The following is a 12139-nucleotide window of genomic DNA, read 5'->3' as shown; positions in this document are numbered from 1 at the left end:
TTCGAACCCCATCTTGCGAAAAGATTATTTTTTCTGGTCTGACTAGAAAAACGCGACACCTCTGCTGACAAGCTTCTGTCGACAACGATGTGACATTAAAGAATTTCGGCTTAAAAAGTGTTTGACCGTTTATGCATGTTGCGCAACCCTTGCACGTGCAGAACAGCGATGTTTAAGAAGTTTTTTTTCCGAAAATAAAAATCTCAGTTGATAGTCCAGCACCTTGTTCCGTATCCTCTCCTTTCTTGCCTGTCGTCGTTGCGCGCTGCTCTAAGGAATGAATAGGAGCACCGTTTTTAGAAGCTATAATCAGAGGGTGGGATTAGGTTTGCTTGGTTTGGTTTATGGGGTTTAGCGTCCCAAAGCGACTAAGGCTATGAGAGACGCCGTAGTGGAGGGCTCCAGAAATTTCGACCACCTGGCGTTCTTTAACGTGCACTCATATCGCACAGTACACGGGCCTCTAGAATTTCTCCTCCAAAGAAATTCAACCGCTGCGGCCGGGATCGAACCCGCGTCTTTCGGGTCAGCAGCCGAGCACCATAACCACTGAGCCACCGCGGCGGCTGGTGGGATTAGGAAGAACTCGGGTAACAGTTTATTGAAAACACCGTAGTGGTGTCCACTTTGCGCCAGGCAATGCCCTAATAAGTATTAGAGCAGATTTGTAGGGTTTTAACGTATTTAAGCCGAGTAGAGGTGCGAAAACATGTGTTTAGCCTGGTTGGCTCCTGGTTTTGCATTGCTGAGTCGTCAGAACTTATGGCGGCAATATGATACTCAGATTAAGCTCTGATCGAGGCTAAGCCAATCTCAGCTGCTCGCGCCGCAGACAGCACTTGATGAAGTCGGCGATGTGCAGTGCGCAGCGCGAGAGTGTGTTGCACTGAACACGAGGAGTGATCGGCTGCGGCGAAAGCATAATCCTCTCGCGCACTGGACAGCGAAGTTAATCTGTTTGCACTGCTGCGGGTTCGAAACGCGGTCGCGGCATTCTGTATATCATTAATTTACTAATTCCTTCAGGCTTCAGCGATGAAACTGCTTTTGCAGCTTTGGTCGTGCACTAAACGAAGCAGAACAAAATGGACTAAAGTACTAAACGAATGAGTGGGAACCCAGGAAAAGGCAAATTATTTATGATAGGTAGAGAACCGGGAGTGATAAGAGAAGGCATCGGTACATGCCAAGCAGCCAACACCAATTCAATGTGATTCTTACTGCTAGGGTCAGACAGCCCACAGAATAGGAATAGGGAAGACCCCAGTTTGCACGTAAAGTGCTTAGGCAAGTAAATATTGCCTGTTTTCAGCTATGGCGATAGGACTTCAAGGATATAGAAAAACTCGTAATTAAATTGTGGACGGCGCTAAGGAAATTAAGAGAGATTTGATAAGGGAATCGTCCAGCAACAAGAAGGCAAGCAAACTGACTGAATAAAGAAATGCGAGGCAGTAAATATACTTTCAGGGATATTACCCCTGAACGCCAGGTAGTAATATACTTTCACGGCTATTTCAGAGGAAAAGCTAATAACCGAATTTTACGTACCGTGGCTGGATGCAGCCAAACAGAAGGCAAGCGAACAAGCTACGACACAGAATTAGGTAGTCTGCGTGAGTAAAGTGGCTGAGACCAGATCCTGACTGGGTTTTGGTTAGACGATTGCAAGAAGCATTTTGAAGCAATAGCTAAAAAGAAACCACCGCTGCGCCAGCTGTGCACATGCACGTTGTGACGTCAAGCCAACAGCTGGTGTGTTACGCTAGCATTTCGCGCTTGGAGGAAGGAAAATTTGTTCCTTCCTCCATGATTTCGTGCCTTCAGCGTGGTGGCGCCATGGCTGGTCACATGGTTGGCCACGTGGTGGGAGCAGCTGCCGGCGGCGCGGCGCGCCGGCGAAATCAAGTGAGGGAGGAGTGGAGAGGCCCGTTTAAAATTGGTTGGTTGGGGTATTATTATTTTTATGAGTGTTTTTTCTTTTAACGCTACCCACGAGAAATGGTAACTCAGTAACCATGGCCTACCTAAACGCGCTGATTAAAGGGGTACTGACAAACCTCGGAACGGAAAGAAACCATGGTATTTGATTCATGGGAGTAAGAGGATGCCTGAAAGCACGGCTTGTTCTCAGGCATTTAGTAGATCATAATTTAATTAGAACTTCAATGACATGCGAGGTTGTACGCCTCGGATGACAGTAAAATTTATATAAAATTACATCTTACCGGTAATCCCAGAGGGCAGAAACATTGAGACTAAAGAAAAGGGTTCAGCTTAACTTAAAGGCAACGCAGCGAACTATGGAAAGAAAAATGATAGGTGTAAGCTTCAGAAACCGTAAGCGGGCAGAGTGGATACGGGGAACAAAGCTTGGTTAATCACCTTCTAGTCGTAATGAAAAGGCAGAATTGTGCTTCGACAGGGCATGTATTGCGAAGACAAGATAACCGCTTAACCTTAAAGCTAGCAGAGTAGATTTCAAGAGAAGGCAAGCGTAGCAGGGGCGGCAGGAATTTAGGTGGACGGATAAGGTCTAGGAGTTTGGGGTCATAGGGGGACCGCAGTTGGTAAATGAGATAGGATTAAAGGGAGAGACCTGGGACAGGTCTTTGCCCTGCAGTGGGCGGATTCAGCTGATCATGGTGATGATTTCTTCCTTGGAGCCGCTTGGTTTTTTCACCCGCATTCACTGATGTGAAGGTGCACCTGCTCCTGATTGCGGTGACGTCATCAAACCCAGTGGTTGTTCTCAGGAACAGCTAGTGCTTGCCGGTGAAATCAGAAATGCGGTAGCAGGAATTTCCTGTTCACGATAACCTTAATGTACTATCCAAAGCTAGCTCCTTCTGTGCGTGATACTGGAGCTGCAAAATCGCTTGCGGCTATATAATTACTCACGCTGAGCACTCCCGGATCGTCTCAAATTGATCAGAGAGCCTCTGAATGAACGTTATTCCTTTTAAGGTGGCGGGTAGTTACAGAAGCGAGGACCGCTTTTTATTCATATCAGCCAGCTTTCCCATCCGATCGGGGTGCTTGCTCACCTGTTCAGCAGAGTTCACGCCGTTAGCGCTTGCAAGTTTACTTGTCTCACATTTTGAAGATTTTTTTAAGTGTCTTGGAGTTTGCCTTAAACTGAGTCTCTTAGACGCTACACCTTGTTCCAACACGAAGCCTCGCTCACAACATTCTAATGTGATGTCGCCATCCTCCAAAGGCGGCGTATAGGAACGAGACAGCCGCCGCGGTGGCTTAGTGGTTATGGTGCTCAGCTGCTCACCAAAACAACGCGAATTCGACCCCGGCAGCGGCAGTCGCATTTCGATCTAGGCGAAATGCTAGAGGACCGTGTACTGTGTGATGTCAGTGCAAGTTAAAGAACCCCAGGTGGTCGAAATTATCCCGAGCCCCCCCCCCCCCCCCCCCGCCTCCCCCTTTACGGCGTGTCTACTATCTTTAGTCGCTTTGAGACGTTAAACAGCATAAAACTTGACTGAAACGTGGAGCGAGTCATATAAAGAAGCTTTCATAAGTCTACCTAATATGCAACGGTCAAATCTATTTTTCAGACAACAAAACAAATAATGTGCAAAATAGATGAACTGTCCTCCGGAGCATCAACGACAGAGTGCCCAACCGTAAGAAAATAGCGTAAGTAGACTGACCAACCTAATAATACAGAAGAAGACGCTCAGTTGGCTTCGTGCGTTGCGTTCCACTGCTGCTGCCCGAATGAACAACGCCCCGTGTCGAAGCAAGCTGTATGCCAGTGGCCGATAGCAGCAGCGCTGACGCGGACCTGATGGAGGGCAGCGGGAAACTCAAGAATCCGATAAGCGTCTCCGAAGAAAAATGTTCGTCCCTGGTCAAATATAAGTTCAGCAGTGCCCAGAAGAAAGTGCAGCCCCTACGTTCACGGCTCCACACAGCAACTGCGTCAGGGAACACAGAAGAAGGCGCTATGTCGGCTGTGTGCATTGCGCTCCACCAATGCTGCCTGAATGCGCTTGAAACCTGAGCAGTTGCGTTTCTCGACGACAGCAGACAGCATTTTTTCCAAATAGAGTTTCGTCAAGAGAAGCCGTGCGAGGCGCCTGAAATGGTTACACTTTTAAACGCCGCAGTATGAAGCAATGTTTCAGGGACACTAATTTCTACAGTCTATTCAAAACGCTTTCAAGAACAACTGTGAAAAATTGTGTAGCGATATTTACAGTGTGTAAGCATAACTTTTGTCCACGTGTCATTTTCCAGACATTGGCGTTTCTCACATACAGAATTCCAATTTCACCTGAAACAGGTTTAATGATCTCTGCAGTGCGTGTTTTTGTTCTTGCCGCCTCGAGACAGCCCTACAGTTGACAACAGTGACAACAAGGTTTCTTGTCGTTTATCCTGACGTTGCTGCTTTTTTTCCGCGTGTTGGGTTCGGAGCAATAATGCGATGAATCTCATGCTTGAGCTGGATGTTTAAATGTGCCACCTTTCCGTGTAATAAACAATTGGTAGTGTGCGCACGTGGTGTTCCTTTCTTGTTAGTGTCTTTTTTGCGCCGCCGTTCATTTCATATAGTCATAAACTTAGCTGCGTAAGTACCCTTCCTATATGCCTGCATAAGTCTGAGTATGACCTTTCTTCCTTCCACTAGGTAAAATGTACGAGTCGATGTGTCCATGGTCCGTGTCTCTCATGCTGTATTCTGCGCGCATGCGCGATGCAGCGTTTATATTCACCTAGCCTTGGTACAATAAATCAGTTGTGGGTGCAGCGATTGTCGTTGTCTGTAGCTGTTCAATCCTTACATGTTGGTGGTTTTTGAGCTGGTATTACGTCTAGAAAAAACAGCTCTAATTTCATACGCTGCGAAGAACACGAACGGAAGATAACGTCTATGTAAAAAACCATAACACAAAATTTTTGTCCTTCTGAATGCCCAACCTCTTGACAGGATAAGCAAGGAGAGTCACTGTAAATGTTGGAGCTTTTGTGCTTTTGGAAGGCGCAGCTTTCTATTCTATGTAATGCGTTTTTTTTAGTTAAAGAAAGACCGTCCCCTTTACGTGGTCTTTATCTTTTTCAAGATCAAATGTTGGTCATTTCGGAGATGGACATCGTTTCCAGAAGTATTAGCCCTTCTTGAAAATAAATGGAAAGGCTACTCGTTAGTCTGCCACGAATCATTCACAGGGATCAAATCACCCGCGGTGGGAATGGAAGCGCTGTTTCGTAGGTAGGCGCCGGAGGGTCTGACCACTAGACCAACACTGCTTCTTTTTGGGCCTGTTTTTTTTTTTATGGCCGGACCTTCACTTACCATCGAAAAACTCCACAAGAGAGTTAACACGAAAAGAACGTCTTATGGTGATAATACTACTGGCCAGCAAGGCCGGCTTCTGTGTATTGAAATTTCATTACCGCCTACAGAGACTCTACCTTTGAGATCTAGTGAGGAGCATGATCAGGAATTTCTTGTGTCTGTACAATTCAGTGCATGTACTCCCGAAAATACATGCGGGCAGGGCTTGCATTCCGGTCACAGTAATAGCCAGCAACTTTATCTAGCGGAAGATCATTTTTTGTATTGCTTGCAAAACAAATAAAAAATAAACCCCTTCCCACCAATGCAAAAAAAAAAAAAAACATGGCCTTAGTCTCTGGCTGCTCTGACTCTGGTATATATGGTTCTGGTATATGGATGCTCTGGCTGTTGTGGCTTATGATATAAACAAGCCCTTTCCCTTTAAAACCTTCGAAACGGGTAAAGTTCTGGCGTGTAAATTAAAGATTAAAGTTTTGGTTGGTGGCTGAACCTGCATTTTCTTTGCTGACTTCCGCACATTACTGCTTGGGCCTCCACGTTACAAGGCTACTACAACTCCCTGACTATTCGTGGTTTATACCAGGTATTTCAGAGAAGAAAGTTATGTTCAATAATAAAATTATTGAGGTAAAAATACTGCTTTTGCGGCATAGCATTCCAAAGGTTGCCGGACACCATAAAACCGGTGAACTATCTTAAATAGTAAGCTGGTTAACTAATTTCCAGTAATTAATTTTTAAACTATTAGAGTTAGGTAAGAGATTTCGAGATTTATACCAGCCTTTAGTAAACGCCATGTCGGTTTCTAGAATTTGGAAAACTCGATTGACCTCGACGCTGTGGCTCGATTAGTTTTGGCTATTTTGACTAGTTAGTGCACTGAAGGTGTTGCTTTGCATGCATGCTCTCAGAATACACATGTGTTTTGTCACGGTATAGCGAAAATTTCTCAGTCGACTGCGCCGAGAGTAATCGCGTTTTATAAATTCCGAAAACTGGTATATCTAATACTGACGACCGACTAAATCACTAATTCCAACGAGACAGCCCGACGCGGTGGCTCAGTGGTTATGGTGCTCGGCTACTGACCCAAAAGACGCGGGTTCGAGCCCTGCCGCGGCGGTCGTATTTCTAGAGGCCCGTGTACTGTCAGTGCACATTAAAGAAACCCAGGTGGTCGAAATTTCTGGAGCCCTCACTACGGCGTCCGTCATAGCCTGAGTCGCTTTGGGACGTTAAACCCCCCAAAACCACACAAATTCCAACGAGACGCCTAACTCTAATGGTTAAACATTAATTATTGGAAATTATTTTGCTAGCTACCAAGTTAAAGGGCAACTGCATCAGTTTTTGAGAATTTCGCAATATTCAAGGATTCAAATCTATATAGGCTGTGGGTAAATCATGCTAAGTGTTTTTGAACTAGCATTTAAAGTAGTTACGTAATCGACAATTCAGGTTTGCGCTTCTTCTCAATGCACCGGAGGAATGCAGGGAAGTTTAGTGTGACGTTACTGAAGGTATGATTTCAAATTACCGTTGTCGTCAGCCACAGTCTGCCATGCCTCATTGGACGCTGTCAAACAGCGCTCGGTAGGATGTGCCTTCGCTGGCGTTGTTTTTTGCCTTCAAAGCGGGCGTTTGTGCGTTGGAAATGTACCGGCACCTTCGATGACATCATCATGCGCCCCCCCACTTGGCCTTGTGCGCTGCGGAGAAGCTTGAAAGGCGTCGTGATTTTAATCGGCGATTACGTCCTACTTCATGCGCTAGCCCAAAAAGACTTCGCATGCTTTATCTACAAGTTTCACACATTTGACCCTTTTAAACTCGTTGATTTCTAAAACATATGCAGTTTCCCTTTAAGATGATTCCCCGGTCTTGCTATGCCAGCCAACTTTGCCAATAGTATGCCGCAAAAGCAATATTCTTACCTCAAAAATCCTATTTTTGGAAACTACTTAAAGGCTTCCCTGAAACACCTTATACGTTAGTCATATTTAGCAGCAACATGACACAGGCGCAGACTAAACACGAGGCAGTGCGCATGTGTTGTGTTTTTTCTACGCTGCGGTCTCCGTTTATTTCGCGCTGCTAGGTTTGAATCTGTACCAAATTGCCGTTCCATTCTCCGTATGCACAAATGTAGTTTGACGTGTGTAGCACTCGCGATTTATTGCGTGATTTACCAATGTTGGCACAATAAAAGGCTGTTATTTTGGCACACCTTTCCGCAGCATGTTTAGATAAGCCCTAGAGCTTTGAAGGCATCGTTATAACGGCATTCTCCGCGCAATAAGCATGATCGAGCCGTGTGTGTATTGTCGCATGGTTCTCCGTAGCCGAGGTGCCATACCCGCTCCGAAGTTCATCCGTTGCAGAAGAGTGGCGATTTTGGTCAGTCGGTGGATGGTCTTGAGCAAATAGAGCAGCCAAATGACAGAGGACAAAGGAGAGACGCAGTGTGCGCCTCCTGTCTCATCTGTCCTCCGTCGTTTGACTTGTTTATTTCCTCACTCGCTGCCTCTCGGCGGTTATCGGCGCTGTTTGCTTGTCCCGCCGCTGCAGCCGCGGGGGTTAAGTGTCGTCGTCCCGACAAGTGCAGCGGTAGAATTAATGCATTCACAGCGCCCGACGCCGTCGAGTGCACGGCGCTGCGACGTAGACTGGCCGCTTACCACTTCAGAGCACCGCTTCGAAGTCAGTGCTCACAGTAGCGAAACGCAATGGCGTATATCTTTTACGCGCACCACTCAACTCACTCTCTTTCAGACAGGTTTCGAAAAGCGTCCTGTATATGCCTCAGCATTCTTATCTACCAATCGTTCCGACGCAACAAAGGCTAGAGGCCCGTGTACTGTGCGATGCCAGTGCACGTTAAAGAACCCCAGATGGTCGAAATTTCCGGGGCCCTCCACTACGGCGTCCCTCATAGCCCGACTCGCTTTGGGACGTTAAACCCCATAAACACACCAAACCAACCAGCAACTAAGGCTTCTTGAAGCAGCAAGCAGTGTTCACCTGCTCACGGATAGCGACGGTGCTGCCATTCATAAAGAAACGTACCTAATTAATTTTTATTTGCTGCGTACTCCCTCGGAATCCTATTGGAAAATGTCGCAACTTGATATGCAGCAAATATCACACTTGGTGACTTAAAGGGGAAGCTTAGCATTACCTCCATGCTTGAAAATGTATTCACTTCTCTCTTGGCTTTATATTTAGTATTTGAAACCTGAGCAGGGCTGCCTCGCCCCAGTCTTAGCCTTTTCGCGGCCCAAGCTTCGTTTCCGGGAACTAACGGTCGTCGTTGCTCCCGAACGGACGAGAAATGTAAGTCTTAGAGTGTAGCTTCCCTCGCACGTGCTAGTGTACGTGGCCGTTCTGAGTGTGTGATGGTTCTTGTGTGTCTGGATGGTGTGTGTTGCATGCATGAAAAGTCTACAAATATGGTTGTGCCAATGTTAGCACCCTCGTTTCTTGCATCCGTCAGACCGACTTCAATTTTGAACACACGGCACAATTGAGAATTAAATCAAATTAAAAGAAATACTTCCTCGGAGACAGCGAAAGTAGGCAATGATTCTAATCAGACGATTCGTACACGCTTCGTCATTGCTTGCTGCTTACAACTGACGTAACAAAACAACTGCATAAATTTTCCTCTAGTAACAAATTTACTTGCGTTCATCCTTCTTTGTTTCGAAGTAATCGCGCACACACAACACAGGACATAAAAAGGGACACACGCAGACTGTGTGTGTCCCTTTCAATCTCCTGTCCTGCGTGCGCGCAGTTATTTCCAAAAAGTATGAAGTACCAACTGGCCCAAAATGCAAATCTTCTTCCTTGTGTACGCATGACATCAACAAACATTTAAAAAAAAACACACCTATGTATCCCTGCTGTGGTATAATCTAGGCGTAGCACTGATTTCGCGCCAATTATTTTTTACGCTACACCAAGCTATCGTTCAGGCACAATAATGTAGAGCTGGGCTCTATTGGAGCTCCTGGAAAGCGGCGCTAAAGTATGAAGCGTACAGACCTGCACTCGAACCTGCGAGCCTCAGGAAACTGTTTGACAGTGGGCCTCTTTCCGTTCGGAAGCAAGCGACAAACCCAGAGCCTTTAAGTACCTTGCGATATTGGGAGATGAAAAAGAAGAAATAAAGAAGTCGGAAGGCCGTGGATAACTACTGACTTGTACAAGAAATATGGAAAAGCAATCATTTGTATCACACTTTTGTTTAGTCTCTGAGTTGGAAAATAACCTGTTGGCGTGATCAATCAACAATTTGTTAGCACAGCGGGTCATACTGGAAAAGATTCAGGAGTGTTTTTTTTTTCATTTATTGAAGACAACCTGATTCTATTATGCTTGCACCAAGAACTTATACTGAAAATGAAAATGAAAATGGGATTTGCGGCCTTGGAATCGCTTCTAATGCACGGCAATATTTTCGTCCTTTAGCTGACGGAGGATCTGCTGCCCTGCGTCGAAGGGAACCACCATTCTGCCTGTCCCATACGGCAGACTTATCGCTTCCCACGATCGCCACGTGTCATCATCTGCACTGCGCACCTGGATAGCGCAACTACTTCCGTCACCGCCCGCAACGCACCGCCCGGCTATAGACCAGAATCCAGAGCCGCTCCTGGGCGCGGCCATTTTCCGCCGACTGGTGCGCCGCGGTGCGGGCGTTTCTTTGGGGACTGCGGCTCCGCGGCCGCGCCTGCATATAGCCGCGCTTCGGGCGCTAAAAAAACATTGCCGAGCATACTTCCGCAACGTGGCTGTGTTGCAGGAAGTATTTACGTCATCAGAGGGATAACATTGATGCATTGTAATGACATTTAGTTTGACATTCACGTTAATTGTGCCGGCGCTTAGAACGCGCTTGTACTTATATCGCTACCGTCTTGGTACTCCACTGCAAAAAAAAAAAAAACTTTTGTTCAATATCAAGTATTAGGTGTGCGGCTAGCATGCAGTTCCAATTCCCATGCACTCTTAATCCTTCGGTCATAAAATACCACCCACAAACAGGGCTTTCTTGTCGCATGCGTGGTGCGCCAGTTTATCAACAAATTACCGCTGTAAGCTTAACTGAGTCGCAGCGCCAACAAAAAACAAAATTTGCCATGGTTTATGCAACCTGGTGCATAAAAACGTACTTTTGCTCAAATTATCAAAGGTTGAATAGATATTAGCAGCGAATCCAGCTGTCACGAATTCTGAGCTCCGAAGTCGCGTTCATTTTATTCGGTAGCTCTCGCCGCGTGTGACAGCGTTGCGTAGGCGTTTGGCTAAGTATGAACGAATGTATTAAAATCCCGCATATATTTTCCTATTATTAAGGTAGATAGCAAAAGCAGAAAGACACTACGGTAAACCCTTTACCCCCCCCCCCCCCCCCCCTCTTGATCCCTACGACATGCGTGCGGAAAGAGCAACTGAAATCGGTAGCGGTCGTGCTTACAATCCTGTGCATGAAATGTGTTTAATGAGAACAAGAGCAAGCTCAGCGCAAGGAGGTGATCGAAAACACGCGCTTCGTCGGGACAACCTTCAGTCTGCAGCTCGCCTATCCAGTTACTACACCACTGAATCAAATCAATAAATCCACATTCCTGTGCCTAAAATTATCATAGATGATAGCGCAGAAGTGCCGATTTCTAGTCCGTATGCTACCTGGCCGACTACTCCGCGGGAAAAATCCTTGCTGTTTGCAATACTATTCCAGAATTTCTCTGAGCAGCGCCGCCGCACCAGCGGCTCGGTGGAGCAGCGTCGCCGCTGCGGTGCCAGCGTTTAGAATCCTGAGCCAGCAGAATATCATCATTGAAAAGCATAGCGCGAAAAACGAGACACAGAAAAGGTGAAGGCAGGACACGAGCGCTAATCATCAATATCAATATCATCATGGTGGGCACAAGCAACGAGACAGACGCGCACTACCTCGCCGCACTTACTCAGATCCAAATGAACGAAAAAAAAAAAAACTCGGAGATGTCACGTTGACGACTAACTGCGCGCAAGATAACCGCAGTAGTGTCTGGTAGGGGAAAAATGTGAGTAGTGACGCACAGCACACACCCTCATACGTTATGATGAAGCACTGCAACGACAGAAGCGAACACGTAAACATGCATTCTACGCGCGGCGCCGGCGCGATCCGCAGTCCATCGGGCCGCGCGCGCCGATAGATGGCGACTGGTGTCGAGAGTAGGGCGCGCCAGCAGCCTGCGTGTGAGGGTAAAAGAATTTTTTTACCCTCGCACGCAGGCTGCGGGCGCGCTCCTACTCTCGACACCAGTCGCCATCTGTCGGCGCGCGCGGCCCGAGGGACTGCGGGTCGCGCCGGCGCCGCGCGTAGAACGCATGTTTCCGTGTTCGCTTCTGCCGTTGTTGTGCTTCATCAGCTAACGTATGAGGGTGTGTGCTGTGCGTCACTACTCACATTTTGCCTCTTCGAGACAGTACTGCAGTTATCTTGCGCGCAGTTACTCGTTAACGTGACATCCGAGGGTAGTCGACCAGGTAGTGTACGGACTGGAAACCGGCACTTCTAAGCAGATTTCTGCGCTGTCGTGTCGTTTGTTGTCGCCTTTTACGTGCGATATCATCTATGATAATTTTATGCATCAGAATGTAGATCTACTGATTTGACTCAGTGGAGTATAGTAACTGGATAGGCGAGCTGCAGACTGAAGGTTGTCCCGACGGAGCGCGTGTTTTCGATCACCAGTACGTGTTCGGCATCCTTGCGCTGAGCTTGCTCTTGTTCCCATTAAACACATTTCATGACACGAT

The 12139-nt window shown here is 46.9% G+C and overlaps 1 protein-coding gene across 1 annotated transcript in view; it reads right to left on the bottom strand.

Annotated features, from left to right (window-relative positions):
• The window catches only part of LOC149333850 ((3R)-3-hydroxyacyl-CoA dehydrogenase-like), a 60678-nt gene extending 59037 nt beyond the window's left edge, over nt 1-1641 (bottom strand). The window contains exon 1 of the mRNA XM_089558817.1: nt 1552-1641. The gene's annotated coding sequence lies outside the window, so the exon portion shown is untranslated. The remainder of the gene's footprint in view (nt 1-1551) is intronic.
• Between the last annotated feature and the right edge of the window lie 10498 nt (nt 1642-12139).

This window comes from Amblyomma mixtum, chromosome 8, assembly GCF_055824585.1.
Source record: "Amblyomma mixtum isolate Tamu chromosome 8, ASM5582458v1, whole genome shotgun sequence".
NCBI lineage: Eukaryota > Metazoa > Arthropoda > Arachnida > Ixodida > Ixodidae > Amblyomma > Amblyomma mixtum.
Note: the sequence above shows the minus strand (reverse complement) of the source record. Positions and strands in the feature narration are given on the sequence as shown.